The sequence below is a fragment of the Eubalaena glacialis genome, chromosome 16, assembly GCF_028564815.1.
Source record: "Eubalaena glacialis isolate mEubGla1 chromosome 16, mEubGla1.1.hap2.+ XY, whole genome shotgun sequence".
Taxonomy (NCBI): Eukaryota; Metazoa; Chordata; class Mammalia; order Artiodactyla; family Balaenidae; genus Eubalaena; species Eubalaena glacialis.
Genome location: NC_083731.1, coordinates 56,191,694 through 56,214,389, shown reverse-complemented (window position 1 = coordinate 56,214,389; position 22,696 = coordinate 56,191,694).

Genomic DNA, 22,696 nt, shown 5'->3' with positions numbered 1-22,696 from the left:
ACCTACCTAAGGAGACGAAAGACCTGTATGCAGAAACTATAAGACACTGATGAAAGAAATTAAACATGATACAAACAGATGGAGAGATATACCATGTTCTTGGATTGGAAGAATCAACATTTGAAAATGACTATACTACCCAAAGCAATCTACATATTTAATGCAATGCTTATTAAACTACCAATGGCATTTTTCATGGAACTAGGACAAAAAACTTCACAATTTGTGTGGAAACACAAAAGACCCCAAATAACCAAAGCAATCTTGAGGAAGAAAAACGGAGCTGGAAGAATCAGGCTCCCAGGCTTCAGACTATACTACAAAGCCACAGTAATCAAGACAGTATGGCACTGGCACAGAAACAGAAATATAGATCAATGGAACAGGATAGAAAGCCCAAAGATAAACCCACGCACATATGGTCAACTTATCTTTGATAAAGGAGGCACGAATATACAATAGAGAAAAGACAGCCTCTTCAATAAGTGGTGCTGGGAAAACTGGACAGCTACATGTAAAAGAATAAAATTAGAACACTCCCTAACACCATACACAAAAATAAACTCAAAATGGATTAAAGACCTAAATGTAAGGCCAGAGACCATTAAACTCTTAGAGGAAAACATAGGCAGAACGTTCTTTGACTTACATCACAGCAAAATCCTTTTTGACCCACCTCCTAGAGAAATGGATATAAGAACAAAAATAAGCAAATGGGACCTAATGAAACTTAAAAGCTTTTGCACAGCAAAGGAAACCAGAAACAAGATGAAAAGACAACCTTCAGAATGGGAGAAAATATTTGCAAATGAAGCAACTGACAAAGGATTAATCTCCAAAATATACAACCAACACATGTAGCTCAATATCAAAGGAACAAACAAACCAATCCAAAAATGAGCAGAAGATCTAAATAAATATTTCTTCAAAGAAGATATACAGATTGCCAACAAACACATGAAAGGATGCTCAACATCACTAATCATTAGAGAAATACAAGTCAAATATTCAATGTGATATCACCTCACACCAGTTAGAATGGCCATCTTCAAAAATTCTACAAACAATAAATACTGGAAAGGGTGTGGAGAAAAGGGAACCCTCTTGTACTGTTGGTGGGAATGTGAATTGATACAGCCACTATGGAGAACAGTATGGAGGTTCCTTAAAAAACTGAAAATAGAACTACCGTATGACCCAGCAATCCCACTACTGGGCATATACCCTGAGAAAATCATAATTCAAAAAGTCATGTACCACAATGTTCATTGCAGCACTATTTACAACAGCCAGGACATGGAAGCAACATAATGTCCAATGACAGATGAATGGATAGAGAAGATGTGGCACATATATACAATGGAATATTACTCAGCCATAAAAAAGAAATGAAATTGAGCTATTTGTAGTCAAGTGAATGGACCTATAGTCTGTCATACAAAGTGAAGTAAGTCAGAAAGAGAAAAACAAATACCATACACTCACACATATATATGGAATCTAAGAAAAAAATATGGTTCTGACGAACTTAGGGACAGGACAGGAATAAAGATGCAGGCGTAGAGAATGGCCTTGAGGACACGGGCAGGGGGAAGGTAAGCTGGGACGAAGTGAGAGAGTAGCACTGACATATATATATATACTACCAAAGGTAAAAGAGATAGCTAGTGGGAAGTAGGTGCATCACACAGGGATATCACCTTGGTGCTTTGTGACCACCTAGAGTGGTGAGATATGAAGGGTGGGGGGGAAATGCAAGAGGGAGGGGATATGGGGATATATGTATACATATAGCTGATTCACTTTGTTATACAGCAGAAACTAACACAACATTGTAAAGCAATTATACTCCAATAAAGGTGTTAAAAAATAATAGAATAAAAAATAAGTTCATATTTGTTTAGTTAAAAAAAATTATACCATCTGAACTTTAGTGATTTTTTTCTAAATAATATACATTCTTTGCTTTCCTGACAAATGTATTTTAAATTCATGTGCTGTTTCTGTTCCATTTATACCTTATAAATTGGCAAAAATCATGAGAGTATCAGATGGATTTGAATATTCATTCACAAAAGCTTTGGCCTTGCCTTGAGTTAAAGTAACTTCTCTGAATTGATCTACTAACTTGGCTCCCCTATCGGACTGCATCCTTCCCAGTGGATCTACTTATTTCTGTGTGCTCTAACCAGTTCTTTTACGTGATTCATGTAGAACCTGCTTCCTGTTAAGTACATGCTCATGTGAGACCACATGCCTCTATAATCATATCATTAATACCAGTAATAACTGTTAGAATATAATAACCTCAATTAACAAAGAATAACTTAAAAAGTCAAGCCCCTGGAATAGAAGTAAGCCTTGAAGAGGGAGAGAGAAAGAAAGTCATACAAAACTCTTTTGATCATGAGATTCCTAATTATTTCTTAAATAACTACACTTATCAGGAAACTGCACTGAGCTGTTATGTAAGAAGTAAACTTTTATTTTATTTAATTATGGTAATTTGGTCTGTTTCTTGTTTGTTAAAACAACTGGCATTACTCTAAATTATGACCCAAAGTATTTAGAGCCATGGGGTTGAATTTAAACACATACAGAATGAGTACAGATAGAAAAGTGAAGAGGTCTAAGGACTATGTCTAGGGAACTCTAGAATTCAGAAATAAGGAGAAGGAAGAGGATCTACTAGAGGAGGCCAAGAAGGAGCTGCTGGTAACTGAAAATAAGTCTTTGGTGACATGGAAGTAAAGTAAAGAAAGTGTTTCAAGGATGAGAAATGGTCACCTCTATTAAGTTCTGCTGAGCAGTCAAGAAAGAGGAAGACAGGCAAGTGTCCATTAGGTTTGGCAAGATGGTGTTCACTGGTGACATAGAAGAGAGGAGTGATGGGGATTAAAAACTCCACTGGTGTGTACTAAAGAGAAAACAAGAAGTTTAGAAATAGAAAAAAATTGAGCAGAGAAATGGGGTGATTGTTGGAAGGATGTGAGGGCAAGGGAAGTATTTTATATACATGGTTTATCATTTATCATGTTAGGATACCAATGAAAATAATATGCCAGAGAGAGAAGAGCTGATGCAGAGGAGAAGACCAGAAATATTTTTCATGTAGTAGAGGCTACACTGCTCTGGATTCATATGGTTCTTTCTGAAAGGGAATGCATTAGATAACATTTGTTAATATTCATGAGGGGAGACATTAAGATGGTGGAGGAAGAAGATGTTGAGCTCACTTCCCCCAACAAAACATCAAAAATATATCTACTTGTGGAACAATTCTCACTGAAAGTTAACTGGACACTGGCAGAAGGATTCCTGTACAACCAAAGCTGTAAGAAAGATAAACATGAAATCAAGTAGGAAGGGAAAGAAAACAATAAGGTCGAGACCTGTGCCCCTAGGAAGGGACTCAGAGGAAAAAAGAGATTACACAGGTGGATACCTGCACTGCAGAGTGAGCGGTTAAGCCACAAATTGGGCACCCCTGTCCTGGGGTCATATGCAGAGGAGACAAGCCCCCTTGGATGGTTGGAGGACTGCTGGGATAGAAGTGCTGTGGGAAACCTGGACTTGTGAGGAGTATGTGCACTGGTTATCCCCCAGACAGTGCAGAGAGAGGTCTGCTCTAGTGGCTGCTGGATTTCCAAGGACCACCTCACTGTATATCCCAGCCCAAGCTGAGCAAATACTCCAGTTCTGCTCACTCCATGCCACAGTGCAACACTGGATCTGGGGAAGTCATAACTGGGGAAGACACTCGACATTGGGATACAGAGGCAACCTGGTCCCAGAGTGGGACCTGGGGGGGGTGGAGACAACCATTGTTGGTGCTTACTTAAACAGCACTCCAGAAGCTGCCCAGATCTCTGATGGCAGCTTCCCCACCACAGTTCAATTCTTGACACACAACAACAGTCTATGTGGGCCCTGGCCAACCCTGTGGAGCAGTTCCACAACTAGGAGGGGGACTCAGAGGCTGGGGATAATGATTGAGTGAGGGATAAAGGGGACTTGCAACTGAGGCTGAGTCTGAGTGGAGACAGAGTCACCTAAACAGGCAGCACATCAGACCTCTGTCCGTGAATGGGCCCCACTTGTTTTAGCACTCCCCTCTACTGAGGCAAGGGTCCCAGCACAGGGAAAGTGAAAAACACACAAAGAGAGAAGAACCTCTTCAGGCAAGACCTTCAGGGCTTCTGCTCCAGGAACTTGGGATCAGACCCTGTCCTCAACAGGGCAGTGATGAACAATTAGCAGAGAGGAAGTCCTGCCTAACACCCTCTAGCTCTTCCATCTCCAGCCACACCACCTACCAAGGTGAGAGCTGCCAGCACAACCTCAGGAAAGATGTGATTTGCATCCATGTGAGATCCAGTTCTCTCAACAAAAGCATTGGACACATAGTCTGTATAGAGACACTCTTACATAAGAACACTCCTTCAAAACTGCAATAGGTAAATTCACCTAAATTCATAAAGACAGAGAAAGTTAAGCAAAATGAAAAGGAAGCAAAACTACTCTGAATTGAAAGAGCAAGGGAAAAACCCTGAAAAAAATGGAACAGAAAAAAACAATTTACCAGGTAAATAATTCATTGGTAATAAATATTGGTAATAAAAATGTTAACTGAATTAGGGAAAGAATTTATGTAAATAGTGAACATCTTAACAAGGAACTAGAAAGTATTGTTAAAAAGGCCCATTCAGAAATAAATAATTCAAAGCTGAAATAAAAAACACACTAGAAGAAATGAATAGAAGACTAAGTGATATAGAAGAATGCAAAAATGATCTGGAAGATGGAATAACCAATCAGAACAGCAGAAAGAAAAACACATTTAAAAAAAATGAAACTAATTTAAGAGATCTTTGGGAGAACATTAAGATACTAATATTCTCATTATTGGGTTCCTAGAAGGAGAAGAGAGAGGGAAGGGAATTGGAAATGAATTTCAGAAGATTATGGTTGAAAAATTCCCAAACCTGAAGAAGGAAACATATCCAGGAACAGGAAGCACAGAAGGTCCAAAACAAGAAAAATCCAAACAAATCCAAACCAAGAAGTATCATAACTAAAATGACAAAAATTAAAGTTAAAGAGAGAATTATAAAGGAAGCAAGAGAAAAACAGAGTCATATACAAAGGAAACCCCCATAAGGCTGATTTCTCTGCATAAATTTTGCAGGGCAGAAAGGAGTAGCATAATGTTTAAAGTGCTGAAAGGGAAAAACATGCAACCTAGGATATTCAACCCAGCCAGATTATCATTTAGAATAGAAGGAAGATAAAGAAATTCTCAGAAAAGCTAAAAATAAAGGAGTTCATCAATGCTAAAGCTACTCTAAAAAAAATGTTGAAGGGTCTTATCTAAGTGGAAAAGGAGTAAGAATCTATAAGAAAGAGAAAACCCAACTAGGAAAGAAAAATATAGAGTAAGGACTGAGGATCAACCACTTAAATAAGCCAGTGTGTAGACTAAAAGAGAAAAATTGTTAAAGCAACTATAACTACAATAAACAGATAGGGATAAACATGAAGATGTAAAATATGACATCAAAAACGCAAAATGTGTGGGAGGGGAGTAAAAATGTACATCTTTTAGAATGTGTTTGAACTTGAATGAATACCAGTTTAAAACAAGTCAGTATAATTATGGGTCAGCATATATGAATCCCATGGCAATCACAAATCAAAAACCTACAATAAAGCTAAAAACAAGGGAAGACAAGCATACTACTAAAGAAAATCATCAAACCACAAGGGAAGAAGCAAGAATAGACGAACAGAGAAGAACTACACAAACAACCAGAAAACAAGTAATAAAATGGCTGTAAGTACATACTTATCAATAATTACTTTAAATGTCAATGGACTAAATGCTCCAATCAAAATAAAAATAGAGTGACTAATTGGATAAAAAAAACCAAGAACCTTTTAATATGCTGCCTACAAGAAACTCACTTCAGGGTTAAAGGTAAAAGAGACTGAAATGAGGGGATGGGAAAAGATATTTCATGCAAATGGAAATGGTAAGAAAATGGGAGTAACAACACTCAAATCACACAAAATAGACTTTAAAACAAAGGCTATCAAAAATGATAAAGAAGGCATTATAAAATGTTAAAGAAGAGGATATAACACTCATTAGCATACATGCACCCAACACATGATCACCTAACTATATAAAGCAAATACTACCAGGCATAAATGGAGAAATTGACAATAATATGATAATAGTAGGGGACTTTAACACCTCACTTACATTAATGGACAGATCACCCGGACAGAAGATCAATAAGGCAACAATGGACTTAAGTGACACAATAGACTGGTTGGACTTAACAGATATTCATACGACATTAGATCCAAAAACTGCAGAATACACATCTTTACAAAGTACACATGGAAATTCCTCCAGGATAGAGCAAATGGTAAGCCATGAAACAAGTATCAACAAACTTAAAAAATAGAAATTGTAACAAACTTTTTTTCTGACCATAGAAGTGTGAAACTGGAAATTAATTACAGAAATGAAAATGGGAAAACACAAACTTGTGGAGAGTAAATAACATGCTACTAAAAAACTGTGGGTCAATGAAGAAATCAAAGAAGAAATCAAAAAATTCTCAAGACAAATGAAAATGGAAACATAGTACTCCAAATTCTGTAGGATGCAGGAAAAAAAGCAGTTCTAAGAGGGAAATTTATAGTGATATAGACCTTCTTCAAGAAACAAGAAAAATCTGAAATAAACAACCTAACTTCCACCTAAAGGAATTAGAAAAAGATCAAACAAAGCACAAAGTCAGCAGAATGAAGGAAATAATAAAGATCAGAGAGGAAATAAATAAAATAGAGATCAAAAGAAAAATAGAAAAGATTAATAAAATTTTATCTTTGTTTTTTTTTGGTAGTATATATATGCAAAGATAAACAGAATTGATAAGTCTTTAACCAGGCTCACCAAGAAAGAAAAGGAGAGGACCCAAATAAACAAAATAAGAAATGAAAGAGGAGAAAGAACAACAAATATCACAGAGATACAAAGAAAAAAAAAAATAAGGGAATAGTATAAATAGTTATATACCAGCAAATTGGATAACTAGAGGAAATCACAAATTTCTAGAAACATACAACCTTCTAGGGCTGAATCTGGAAGAAATATTCAATCTGAATAGACTGATCACTAATAGTGAAACTGAATTTGTAATAATTAAAAAAAAAAAAAAACTCTGAGCGAACAAAAGTCCATTACCTGATGGCTTCACTGGGGAATTCTACCAAACATATAAAGAAGAACTAATACCTACCCTTCTCAAACTACTCCAAAAAACTGAACAGGAGAGAACACTCCCAAAAACATTCAATGAGGCCACCATTACCCTGATACCAAAACCAAAGACAGTACAAAAAAAAAAATTAAAGGCCAACAACTTTGGTGAATATAGATGCAAAAATCCTCAACAAAATATTAGCAAACTGAATCCAACAGTATATAAAAAGGATCATATATCATGATCAAGTTGGATTTATTCCAGGGATGCAAGGGTGGTTCAAAGTTCACAAATCAATGTAATACACCACATTAACAAAAGGAAAGGCAAAACAATATGATCATCTCAATAGATGCAGAAAAAGCTTTTGACAAAATTCAACATCCATTCATGATAAAAACTCTCATCAAAGTTGGTACAGAGAGAACATATCTCAACATAATAAAGGTCATTTATGACAAACTCATAGCTAACATAATACTCAATGGTAAAAAGCTGAAAGTCTTCCACCTAAATTCAGGAACAAGGCAAGGATGACCACTTTTGGCACATTTATTTAAAATAGTATTGGAAGTCCTAGCCATAGCAATCAGACAGGAAAAAGAAATAAAATGCATCCAAATTGGAAGAGAAGAGGTAAAACTCACTATTTGTAGATGACAGGATAGTCTCTATAGAAAACCCTAAAGTTTCCACCCAAAAACTATTAAAATGAATAAGTGAATTCAGCAATGTTGCAGGATACAAGATTAATATACAGAAATCTGCTGTTTTTCTAAACACTAATAATGAAATATTAGGAAGAGAAAGTAAAAAAAAATCCATTTTAAAATCACATCAAAAAGAATAAAATACCTAGAAATAAACTTAACCAAGGACATGATAGACCTATACTCTGAAGTCTATAAAACACTGATGAAAGAAATTAAAGATGATACAAAGAAATTGAAAGATAGCCCATGCTCTTAGATTGGAAAAATTAATATTGCTAAAATGGCCAGACTACCCAAAGCAATCTACAGATGTAATACACTCCCTGTAAAATATACATTTTTTTAATAGAACTAGAATAAATAATCCTAAAATTCATATGGAGCCACAAAAGACCCCAAACTGCCAAAGCAATCTGAGAACAACAGCTAAGCTGGAAAATTAACCCTCCCAGACTTCAAAATATACTACAAAGCTACAGTAATCAAAATTACATGGTACTTGTGAAAAACAGGCACACAGATCAATGGAACAGAACAGAGAGCCCAGAAATAAATCCATGTACCCATAGGCAATTAATCTACAACAAAGTAGGTAAGAATGTACAATGGAGAAAAGACTGTCTCTTCTAGAAATGGTGCTTGGAAAACTGGACAACTGCATGTCAAATAATAAGATTAAAACAGTTTCTCAGATCATATACAAAAATCAACTCAAAATAGACTAAAAAGCCTAAATGTAAAACCCTAAACCATAAAACTCCTAGAAGAGAACATAAGCAGAATACCCCTTGACATAAATAATAGCAAAGTTTTTTTTTGATCTGTCTCCCAAGGCAAAGGAAATAAAAGCAAAAATAAACATTTGTGGTCTAATTAAACTAAAAAGCTTTTGCCCAGCAAAGGCAATCATCAACTACATGAATAAACAACATACAGAAGGGAAGAAAATATTTGCAAATGATATGACTGACAAAGACTTAATATATAAATAGCTCATACAACTCAATATCAAAAAACAAATAACCTTATCAAAAAAATGGGGAGAAGATCTGAATAGACAATTTTCCAAGGAAGACATACAGATGGTTAACAGGCACATGAAAAGAAATGCAAAACAAAACAACAATGAGATATCACCTTACACCTATTAGAATGGTTATTATCAAAAAGTCTACAAATAACAAATGTTGGAGAAGATGTGGAGAAAAGGGAGCCCTTGTACACTGTTGGGAATGTAAATTGGTGCAGCCACTATGGAAAACAGTATGGAGATTCCTCAAAAAACTAAAAATAGAACTACCATATGATCCAGCAATTCCACTCCTGGGTATATATCCAGAAAAGGCAAAAACACTAATTTGAAAAGATACATGCACCCCAAGATTCATAGCAACACTATTTATAATAGCCAGGATTTGGAAGAAATCCAAATGTCTATCAACAGACAAATGGATAAAGAAGGTGTGCCATATATATCTATATATATATATATAGATATAGATATAGATATAGATATAGATATAGATATAGATATAGATATAGATATAGATATAGATATAGATATAGATATAGATATATATAATAGAATTTAACTCTAGCCTTAAATTCTGCCATTTGCAGCAATGTGAATAGGGAATATTTTGCTTAGTGACATAAGTCAGACAGAAAAAGACAAATATTTTATAATATCCCTTGTATGTGGAATCTAAAAAATAATACAAATGAGTGTACATAGTAAAACAAAAACACACTCACGGATATAGAGAACAAACTAGTGTACCAATGGGGAGATGAAAGAGGGGAGGGGCAAAATAGGGGTATGGGATTAAGAGATACAAACTAATGTGTATAAAATAGACAAGCAATAAGGATATACTCTATAGCACAGGGAATTATAGCCACTATCTTATATTAACTCTTAATGAATTACAATATGTAAAAATCCTGAATCACTATGCTATATGCCTGAAGCTAACATAATTTGTAAATTAACTATACTTCAATAAAAAAAGACTGGGAAAAAATTCCTGGCTCAGATTAAATGAAGGAAAATATATCCATGTATGGTAATGTGTTTTCCAACTGTTCTCTCTAATTTAAAACAAAAGCATATAAAGGAAAAAAGTTTAAGTCTAACTTCTCCAGATACTCCTTATTACTTTTCAAAGGTAACTGCTGTTGACAATTTATTGCATATTCTTCCTTGTTTTTTTTCTATACATGTGTGTAAACATTTATTTTTTTAATATTCTTATGTACACCCTCCCATGGAATTAAAAAAAATAACTCTAGCCTTTAATACACTGTGTTGTGTAGCTTGCATTTTCACTTATACTGTGAGCATCTTTCCACTTTAGTACACATATAGGTGACATTTTAAAAATTTATGGACTAGTATTCCATATTATGCATATTCTGTGTTAAGTATTCAACTGCTCATAGATTATTCGTATTTTTGAACCAGTGTTTTCTATTGATTTAAGTATATTTTCCCGTTTTTCACTTTTTCTTTCCTGTCAATTCCATAACCAAAGTAATTGTGAGATGCATACATGAGTATATTATTTTAGTAAGTTTGAATTTTGAAGGTTTTCTCTTCTCTTCTGCCATTAAAAATTATTGAATGGTTTGATAGTGTGGTAAATACTCTAGTTCATTATTTCCTGTGAAACAAGTGATTTCATTTTATTCTACCATTTTTAACCAACTTAGCTCTTTAATGGGTTTCTTTCCTCCTGCTATATTTTTATGAACCTCAGATTGAATTTCCTAACACAGGTATATGAAACATAGTAAACAGAGACCCTCCTTTTGGAAGAAGTTAGGGTTATAGGGGACTCAGGGAGAAGAAAAATGAAGGTGAGGACTCAGCAAGAACTCAGTAGAAGCCTAGCAGCTATTCTGCCTTCTCAACAGGGAGTACTTTTTTTTCCTCATCATCCCCAACGAGAGAGGCACCAGAAATATTAGGATGATAAATGCTTTGAGGTGCCAATATTACTTTCCTTTGATTAGCACCAAAGATGGGAATTGGGGTTGTCTATGTTGGATCATGGAGGCAGGCAATTTTCCAGTCCCAGGACCTGATGCATGTTGCCTAGGGAGAACAGTGTGCAAGATACATAAGCATATTATTGGATTAATATATTATTTTTCATAATAAAAATTTATGCTTGTAAAAAGCTCAAAGAGATGAGCCTGAAATTAGACTAGATTAAGATCTTCAGGAACTTGGAGCTAGTCATTTGCTTCTTCTAATACACATGGGCCAGTGATTTAGTCATATGCTTTCTTTATTATTTTATTTATTTCTATGATCCCAAGGAGTGCACCTGAGATAAATGAGTGTCTTATGTCTAGGAGATGTAGCTGCTTTCCCCTCAGGTCTCACTGATGTTGCCAACATGGCCCTCTGCACTTGGGCCAGGTCCTCTGAAGAATTACAAAGATGGAGCAATGGTCTTTCCATGACTCTCACTAGAGGAAACATTTCTGTCAGTTAATCAACCAGTATTTTTAGAGTGCCTGTCACAGGCAAGGGGTAGTTTCAAACAGGCAAACCAAAGATGTACAAGATGCCCTGTCTCTACCCTCAGTGGCTTACAGGAGCATAAGGCATAAACATGAAGAAACAGAGCATGCAAACAAAAATGAGAATGTCCATGTAAGTTTATAGATGTGTGCTAACGGGCTCAAAGGGTGGTGAGATCCCTGACAACTGAGCAGAGACAGTTTTCAGAAGAGGTAGAATTGGTATTGGGCTTGAGGGCTGGGTCAGCTTCCTTAGGTGGAGACCATGTTTCTGGAATGACATTTACTTAAGTCCCTTTCTTTTTTGGTATCTATACACTTTGAAACTTCTGAAGATATCAATAATATATGCACATTTTAAAAATTAAATAACAAAAATCTATATATAATAAAATGGGAAAATTGCATTCATCCCACACTTCCCTAAGAAAACCATTAACAATTAAGAATGCAGTCTTCCAAAAATTTCTGTATGTACCTAAATGATTAGGTCCCTCTCCCCAGCCTCCTGCCCATCTCTTCCCCCCACCACAACATACTATTTAGAAACAATATGCTTGAGGTTAAGAGGGGAAATTTTACACTCATCCACTGTTCAGTCCAGTTCTGTATGAGAATTCAAGGAGACAAATTAGGAGCACAACTTTTCTCCAGAGGCCTTGTTCCTTCTCTTCTTGAGCTCTCTCAGGGCCTTCAAATTTCCACCTGAAATAAATTTACCCAAATGGTGTAGGCCACCTTTTTGCTGTGGGGAGATTTTGTTCTGAAAGCAAAATTGGCTTAGACAGAAAACCAGGAGAAGAAAACCTGGCTAAGCTTGAGCCAGGCACAATGAGGGAGTAAAGAGCTTTTCAGACTTAGTTAACAACTGACTACACTAGCTGGTGATGAGATCCAGCAAATAGAAGGCTCTCCCCTGTCTCACCAGACAATCACAGCTTTTCTAGAGAACATAACAAGGATAGAGAGGATAGAGCAGAGGAAGTGTTTATTTCCATATTGCTCCCTAGAGAGTATAAAGAATTTTCCTGTCCTCTATGTATGATAGAGAATGAGGATGGAGAATGAGGGTTTCATCATAACCATGCCAGGGAGAGTGAATAAAGGCAGCTGTCCTGTGAACCATTCACTCCCTTCTCTTGGGGAGTAATGACCTTAGGGGAAGGACAAGAAAACAAGTGATGGTCTAATCAACTTGTCAGCTAGACCTCCAGACAAATAGACTGATGATATTTGCTAGGAGGAAGTGACCTTATTGATAGAATGCTATCAACAGGATGTCCCTGGCTAAAGGATTTCCTACTGTTAATAAATCCAGAATGTTTGGGTTTATAAGACATAGTTCCCTGGAGAATATCATGTAAGCTACATAACTCTCTGAGTATGAGATAGAGATGTTTCATAATTAAAAATATCTCAGCAGAGTGGTAATAACCCATACATTCCCACTTACAGGACTCATCTATTATTCTGTTCCAGAGAGCATGTGTTCCATGTGGCAAGGAAGAACCCGAAGAGTCGTGGGACATGTCCCAGCATTCAGTATGCTTTCTTTTTTTAATTGGGATAGAGTTGCTTTACAATGTTGTGCTAGTTTCCACTGTGCAGTGAAGTGAATCAGCAATATGCATACATATATCCCCTCTTTTTTGGATTTCCTTCCCATTTAGGTCACTGCACAGCATTGAGTAGAGTTCCCTGTGCTATACAGCAGGTTCTCATTAGTTACCTGTTTTATACATAGTAGTGTATATATGTCAATCCCAATCTCCCAATTCATCCCACCCCCTCTTCCCCTCTTTGGTGTCCGTACGTTTGTTCTCTACTTCTGTGTCTCTATTTCTGCTTTGCAAATAGGTTCATCTGTACCATTTTTCTAGATTCCACATATTTGTGTTAATATACAATATTTGTTTTTCTCTTTCTGACTTACTTCACTCTGTATGACACTCTAGGTCCATCCACGTCTCTAAAAATGATCCAATTTCATTTCTTTTAATGGCTAAGTAATATTCAATTGTATATATGTACCACATCTTCTTTATCCATTCATCTGTCAATGGATATTTAGGTTGTTTCCATGTCCTGGCTGTTGTAAATAGTGCTGCAATGAACATTGTGGTGCATGTGTCTTTTTGAATTATGGTTTTCTCAAGGTATATGCCCAGGAGTGGGATTGCTGGGTCATATGGTAGTTCTATTTTTAGTGTTTTAAGGAACCTCCGTACTTTTCTTCATAGTGACTGTATCAATTTACATTCCCACCATCAGTGCAAGAGGGTTCCCTTTTCTCCACACCCTCTCCAACATTTATTGTTTGTAGATTTTTTGATGATGGCCATCTGACCAGTGTGAGGTGATATCTTATTGTAGTTTTAATTTGCATTTCTGTAATAATTAGTGATGTTGAGCATCTTTTCATGTGTTTGTTGGCCATCTGTATGCCTTCTTTGGAGAAATGTCTATTTAGGTCTTCTGCCCATTTTTTGATTGGGTTGTTCTGTTTTTTGATATTGAGCTGCATGAGCTGTTTGTATATTTTGGAGATGAATCCCTTGTCAGTTGCTTCGTTTGCTTTTTTAACTTGTGTATTTTTTGAAATTATAGTAAAGATTGACACTAGGGAATATTTCCGATCCCTGTGAGTCTGATTTGGTAGTCTTATCCTGTGTATCTACTTGGACATATACTTGTGAAACTTTCATTTTTCACTAAACAGTATATACTCTTGGTACTTAGATGTGTTGACCTGTATCATGGATTTCAAGGAGGAATTTCTTAGACATGTAGAATCTCAAAGCTACAGAATGTTAAACTGAGTTGCAATGAGAGTCCCAGGTGATTTGGATGCACAATAAAGTGTTAGAAACACTGAATTTCACGCTCCTGCTATTGTCGAATTTTTCAGTAGCAAAACTTCTCGGTAGTATCGCTTACTCTAGCTGTATCTAGCCAATTTCTTATGTTCCGTTTCCTTTCCAGCACATTACAATCTGACCTTGGTTTCTTCTTGTCAAATTCATCTAGCTCAAATTTTTAGCATAGTTTGACCTAATTAAGTCCTTTCCATTTTGAATCACTTTCTTCTCTTGCTTTTTGTGCTGGTTCATTTGTCTGCTTTTCCTTCTACTTTTTTGTTTCCTTTTTTTCTCACCTTTTTATCTGAAAGGTGTATAAATGTTGCAGTGTCTCTGGGATTAGTCTTGGATCCTCTTTATTTTCCCTCTATACCTCTCTGGATGGTTTCATTTTGCTATATAGCTTTATAAAACACTTAAATATTGATTTTTCTGAATTCATATCTCTAAACTAGACCTCTCCTCTGAACTACAGACAATTTCTTCAACTGTCAGTGTTGACATCTCCATTTGGACTTCTAATCAGCATCCTAATATATTTCAACAAAAATTAATCTCTAAATTACCCCTCTCATCATCCCCACTTACATGGTTTTAGCCCAATATTCCTTAACCCAGTTAGTGGCAACAATATAATCCACCCAGTTAATTGCCATTGTATCATTGAAACCACCTTTGCCTGAACCCCCACATTCATTTCACTAACAATGTTGAGTCAGTTTCATTTCCAAAATGTATCTCAGATCCGTTATTTTTCTCCATTATCTCAGCTACCATCCAACTGAGGCCACCACAGCTCTCATATGAACAACCACAGAAATTTCCTAAGTAGTTTCCCTGAGTCCGGGACAATAATTTATTACCTGTACCATAGTCATGGTAAAAGCTATGTTCTAAAACTGTAAATTGGATATGTCACTCTCCTGCTAATAATTCATCAGTGGCTTCACTTTGAACAAAATCCAGATTCCTTTTATGCCTTACAGGATTCTACATGACCTGGCCTCTGCCTGCCTCTCAGACCCCATGTTCTACTAATTTCCCTGGATCAACAACCTCCAACTTCCTGGAGCCCTCTCTGTTCTCCAGGAACACCAGATTTACTCCTATCTCAAGGCCTTTGAGTTTCTTGTTTCTTCTTGCAGGGAATGTTTCCTACTCCTCTATCTACCAACACACACAAAATCACAGACATACATATCTACATATGAATATGTGTACATAGATATAGGCACACATGGATACACAGACAAACACATATACAGACACTCAAAAAGATGCAGACATATACACAGATACATGGACACACACACACACATGCATACACATGCACACACAGAGATACCCCTTGTCTTTGTAGAATCAGCTTCTTACCATACAGATCTCATTTCCAATATCAAATCCTTGGAGATGTTATCTTTGACAGCCTAGATCTAAAAATTTTTCAGTTGATTTGCTTGGCTTTGCTAGGAAGAAAATGATTCATCAACAAATAAGGACAATTTAGCTTCTTCTAATATTCATATAGCATTTCACTTTTAAAATCTAAATCTTCTAGCTGAGATCTCCAGAAAAAATTATTGAGTAATTGTGGTGATATTTCTGTTCCTGATTTTATTTTATTTTTGCAAAACATGATATTTTGCTGTTCCTTTCTGACAGATACAATTTCATAAGTCCAGAAAGCATTCTTTTAATGCTATCTTACTAAGAATTTTATTTGGAATAAAAACTAAATTTTATTAAACAATTTCTGGACATATATGGAAGTTATAGTTTTTCTTCTTTATTATGTGTTTCCTAATTTCAGAACATCTTTACATTCTTGCATCTGGATTCTTTTAGTAATTTTCTCTTTAGGATTTTTAAAATCTGTATTAATTAGTAGGATTGAACTTCATTACCACTACTACTACTTCTATTGCTACTACAAATACCATTGCTATTCTTTTGTAGTTGAGGTTCTGACAATTTTGTAGAATTAAAGGGGGAATCTCACCAACCTTTACCATATACTGGGGCAGATTAATTTCCATATTCCTTGAGATTTTCTAGAACTCATCTGGAATTTTTGTGATGGGTTTTTAACTATCTTTTCAGTTTCTTCTGTTGTTATCAATCTATTGAAATCTTTAATTTCTTTTTGTCAATATTGATAATTTTTCCTGAAGCTTATGCACTATATCTATATTTTCACATTATTGTAATAAAGTTGTACAGAGCATTGTTCTAAAATGTGTTATGCTACTTTGTGTCTATGGTTATATTCCCATTTTCTTCTCTGTTGTCTATTCTGTTGTATTTTCCCACCAATTTTCTTTATCAGACTTGCCAGAATGTTGCATTTTTTAATGGTCTTTTTAGAGAGCTTACTTTTGGTTTTACTTATTGAATCACTTGGTTTTGTTGTTTTCTATTTTATTAATTTCCAATGTTATCTCAATTCCTTCATCCATTTGCTTTCTTTATGTTTATTCTATTGTTCTTTAACTTTTATGAGTTGCATTCTCAATTACTTTATACTCATTCTTGTTTTCTAACAAACAAAATGCTATAACATCTACATTGGACATTCTTTTGGCTGAATCCTGTAAGTGCATTCATGAAGTATTCTTATCATTCTTTTTGAATAATTGGTGATTTCAATTTATGGTTAAAATACAATTTGTTATTGCTACATCATCAAATTTATTAAGTGAGTTGCTTTTTCTCCAAGTTGATATTTGTCAGTTGACCCAAAACCCCCAAATATCTCCCACTTCTTAAATAGAAAACTTCTCAGCTGTGGCCTGGGGATAGGACACAGCTGCCAGACACTGGACAAGACTGGTTTGTGTAGAATGTCTCTCACGAGTTACCTATGATTTTTTCAGCTCTTACTTCCATTCTCAGAAATTGCTGACTATGATTCCTCACCCCCTTTATTGTCTTTGTGGAAATCAGTACTCATTTCATTGCCCAAATTGGGTTGTGGGATTATGAAATTTACCTTATTTCACCATCTGCTTTAGATGTTTTAGAAATTTTGTAATGTTTCTATTCTCTCTCTCTCTCTCTCTATATATATACATCTATATAACATTATATAATGTTCCTATTATATACTTAAATTTCTCAGTTTGTAAGAATTATCCTCTCTTGCTCTCTTATTTTCTAGCTTTCCCTGTCCTCTTTCTTTTTTTCAGCCAAAGAGTACCTCTCCTTTTGCATTTTGTCTTTGATGTGTTTTATTTGAAAATATTGAAAAATATGAAAAGTAAAAATAACTTGTAAGGAGGAAGTGAAACTATCCATTTCATGTCACCAAGCAAATTTTCTAAAAATAATCACTACTAATATATTGGTGTGTATTTTTTCCAATTTTTCCCTAGGTGTCTGTTGTCATAAGTATATATGAATAACTTTATATAGGAGTTTTAAAAACATAAAACCAGGTTACTCTATGCATGTTCACCTGATAGTCTGCTTTTTTCACATAATGAATTACAAATGCTGTGGTTTTACTTTTAATTAAATCTTTCTTTTGTCATTTCTAATTTGGGCAGAGAGCAGAAATACAACCATGAGTTCACTTAATACCCAGAGTGAGAAACTCTCTTCCTCACTTCCCTCAAGGCTATCTGTGTCTCTTTTTTTTTTTTTTTTTAGGAAATTTTTGTTTTGGAGGGGCTCCGTTGGGTCTTCATTGCCACATGGGCTTTCTTTAGCTGCAGCAAGAGGGGGCTACTCTTCGTTGCAGTGCATGGGCTTCTCATTGCGGTGGCTTCTCTTGTTGCAGAGCACTGTCTTTAGGCGCGCAAGCTTCAGTAGTTGCGGCTCACGGGCTCTAGAGCGCAGGCTCAGTAGTTGTGGAGCACAGGCTTAGTTGCTCAGTGGCATGTGGGATTTTCCCGGACCAGGGCTCGAACCCATGTCCCCTGCATTGGCAGGCGGATTCTTAACCACTGCACCACCAGGGAAGCCCTATCTGTGTCTCTTTTTGACAATGAAATATGTTCCAAGACCTTCCAATAGTTGCTAACTACAATCACATAAATCTACAAGAAAAACCTGTCAGGGAGCTCGGCTCAGTGCTCTGTGATGACCTATATGGGTGGGATGGGGGGATGGGAGGGAGGTCCAAGAGGTAGGGGATATATGTACACATATAACAGATTCACTTCATTGTACAGCAGAAACTAACACAACATTGTAAAACAATTATACTCCAATAAAAAAGTAGCTCAAAAAAAATTAAATGTAACTTGTATGTGATTAGGAGTAAAGAGCTGAAGGCAAAGGACTTTTTATCAACCCTCCGATCTAAAGACTGACAGTTACATTCATTTGCTTGGGAATTCTTTAAAGTGAGTCTTCAGAAAATGACAAATACCTTGATCATTTAATCTTATGATGAATCTTTCCTTAGAGAAATTTGAACTTCTAAGTGAAAAGTTAATTTAAGACTTTTGTATCTAACAAGAAAAGTGAAATTGACTTATACTTTTTTTCCAAATTTTTGTCTTGTTTTTGTTTTTAATATGAATCAGGGTTAAAATGACCCATAAATTAATTAAGATGTTTATTTTTCTAGATTTTAGAACACTTTGTGAAATTCATACTTTTTTTTTACATTAGAGGTTGTTAGAAGTCAAAAATATAACCTTGTATTGTGGTCTTTTATTGTGGGGAAGAGGGATTTCTGACTTGGATGTCCATGTATTGAATGATCACTTACCTGTTTCTGGGTCTTCTATATTCAGTGTTGTTTGTACTTACATTTTCAAATTTTATTATAAATTTGTTTAAAGTAATTAAGAATTTTAAAAATCTCCACTATGTTTGTGGTCTATACCTTTTTCATTGTTAATATTGTTAATCCTTGACTTCCCTCTTAATCAGTCTTACCTGAGGCTTGATATATTTTATTAACCTTTTCATAGAAAAAGGATTTTGGTTTTGGCTGATCCTTTTTTATTTTTTATATTTCAGTAATTTAAAAACATTTCCTTATTAATCTTTACTTCCTTTTAATCTCATGTGATTTTCTTCAACTTTTCACACCAAATTGTTTGATGTATACTTTTAAATATTAAAAATATCTTACTTGGGCTATAACTTTTACTCCTTAGCCACATTTCATCTTTTAATGTATAATATTTTCATTATGATTATTGATCAGTGCTATATTTGTAATTTTTACTTCTAAATGCATAGGTTTCTTTGAGCTATATATTTTGTTATTGACTTTTTTATTTCCAGTGATTACATCCCTAGTACTTATTTTATCTTATAGCTGGAAGTTTGTACCTTTGATCACCTTTGTCATCATACAAAGATATTACATTATTATTGACTATATTCCCCACATTGCATATTTTATTCCTGTGACTCATTTATTTGATAACTCAGAGTTTGTACCTCTTAGTTTCCCTCATCTATTTCACTCATCCCCATACTCTCATCCCTCTGGCAACCACTGTTTATTCTCTGTGCTTATGACTCTGTTTCTGTTTTGTTTTGTTAGTTCATTTTTTTGTTTTTTAGATTCCACATATAAGTGAAATCTTTCTTTGTATTTATCTTTTTCGATCTGAATTATTTCACTTAGCATAATACTCCCCAGCTCCATCCATTTTGTCACAAATAGTAAGATTTCATTCTTTTTTTATGGTTGAGTAATATTTCATTGTACATATATACCACATCTTCTTAGTCCATTCATCTATTGATGGAGACTTTGGTTGCTTCCATATCTTGATTATAAATAATGGTGTAATAAATATATGGTGCATATATATTATTGATTTAGTGTTTTCACTTTCTTTGGATAAATACCCAGGAGTGGAATTGCTGGATCATATGATAGCTCTATTTTTAATTTTTTCTGAGGAACCTCCATACTTTTGTCCATAGTGGCTGCACCAATTTATATTCCCACCAACAGTGCACAAGAGTCCTGTTTTCTCCACATCCTCACTAACATTTATTACTTGTTATCTTTTTGATAACAGCCATTCTGACCTGTGTGAAGTGATATTTCATTGTGGTTTTGATTTGCATTTCCCTGATGATTAGTGTCTCACTATATTCATCATTTCAGATATTGTTATTGACTTTCAACTATATTACATTGTGGTCAGAGAATATGGAATTTGTTGAGACTTCTGTGGCCTAATTAAAACAGGGACAATGTTTATAAATATCCTCATACATATTTCAAAAAATGTGTTTCTTTATTGGTGACAAGTTTTACTATTTAGCTATTAGATTGACCTCTAATTTTTCCCTTTCTTTTTAAATTGAAATATAATTGACATATAGCATTGAATTTGTTTTAGGGGTATATTCTTATTTAGTGTTTCTTTTTATGATTTATAAATTTCAAAATTTCCCACAGTGATAATTAATTTCTTTCTTTATGTTTTAGCTTTCTACATGTAATAAAATGTTACAATTGAAGAGTTGATTAGGCATAAAAGAGTTGCAAAGTTTCAATTCTAAATAACAATATAAGGATTTTCAAAAACAGAGTTTGAGAACCTGTTCTAGGACTTTTGAACTTCCTTACCCACTTCTAGGATCTAAGAGGACTGAGAAAGTGGAGAAGAGGTGAAGTTATGAGCAAATATCTTTGGAGAAATCTCAGAGTTCTCTCCCATCTCTGATGTGAGTCAGGTGGAAAGGTTCTTGTCCCCTTAGCTCAAGTCTGTAATTTTGGTTCAGTAATTTTGAACCACATTCTCAGCTGTTGAGTGACAATGAATACAGATGCCTGAGGAAGATCAAGTGAACTGTTGTGTGAGATCTGTCTCCTATCTGGAAAACTTAAGACAGTGAAAGTGTGATGTCTAGCTGTTTGAGGGAACAGCCAGGAGAGTGAAATCATGCATAAGATTGACCAGCTCACCCTAGGAAATGCAAGGAAAGTTTACTGAGGACAAAAGCGACAAGATTAAATGAGTCTGAGTTGGGGATGAAGACATCCACCAGGTCCAATAAACACAATGGAAATGAGGTGAAGTACCAGACGCCTAGTGGCTGGGGGAACTTTGAGGAGATAAGTGAGAATTTTTCTATGCCCTTAACTCACTTCCTTCCTTAGACCTCCAGAGTATAGCCTTTGTTGGAAGAAACAGTAGCTGCTAAAAAGAGGAAAAAATGAACAAAATTAGTGATAAATGGCAACAAATGAAACAGATTAAGCAGTATTAAAATAATTATTAGCAAATTCATATAGCAGAGACAGTAGTAAGAACCTGGAGAAGGTTCAGAGGTAATAAGAAAAAGATCAATATGAAGAAGAAAGAAGGAAGAAAAAGAGCTATTATTTATTAAAAACTAAGTACATTACACATACAAATTTAAAAAATTATTTATATTAGAGTATAGTTGATTAACAATGTTGTACAAATTTCAGGTGTACAGCAAAGTGGTTCAGTTATACATATATGTGTATCTATTCATTATTAATTTCTTTTTCCATGTAGGTTATTGTAGAATATTGAACAGAGTTTCCTGTGATATACAATAGGTCCCTGTTGGTTACCCATTTTAAATATAGCAGTGTGTCTATGTCAATCCCAAATCCTAATCTATCCCTCCCCCCTCACCCTTCCCCTTTGGTAACCATAAGTTCGTTCTTTAAGTCTGCGAGTTTGTTTCTGTTTTGTAAATAAGTTCACTTGTATCATATTTTTAAGATTCTGCATATGAGCAATATCATATGATATTTGTCTTTGTCTGACTTACTTCACTTAGTATGATAATCTCCTGGTCCATCCATGTTGCTGCAAATGGCATTATTTCATTCTTTTTTAATGGCTGAGTAATATTCCATTGTATATATGTACCACATCTTCTTTATCCATTCCTCTGTTGATGAACATTTAGGTTGCTTCCATGTCTTGGCTATTAGAAACAGTGCTGCAATGAACATTGAGGTGCATGTATCCATTCAAACCATGGTTTTCTCCAGATATATGCCCAGGAGTGGGATTGCTGGATCATATGATAGCTTTATCTTTAGTTTATTAAGGAAGCTCCATACTGTTCTCCATAGTGGCTGTACCAATTTATATTCCCACCAACAGTGTAGGAGGATTCTCTTTTCTATACACCTAATCCAGCATTTATCATTTGTAGATTATATGATCATGGCCATTCTGACCGTAGTAAGGTGATGCATCATTGTGGCTTTGATTTGCATTTTTCTAATAATTAGTGATATTGAGCTTCTTTTCATATGTTTTTTAGCCATCTGTATGTCTTCTTTGGAGAAATGTCTATTTAGGTCTTCTGCCCATTTTTTGATTGGGTTTTTTGGTTTTTTGATATT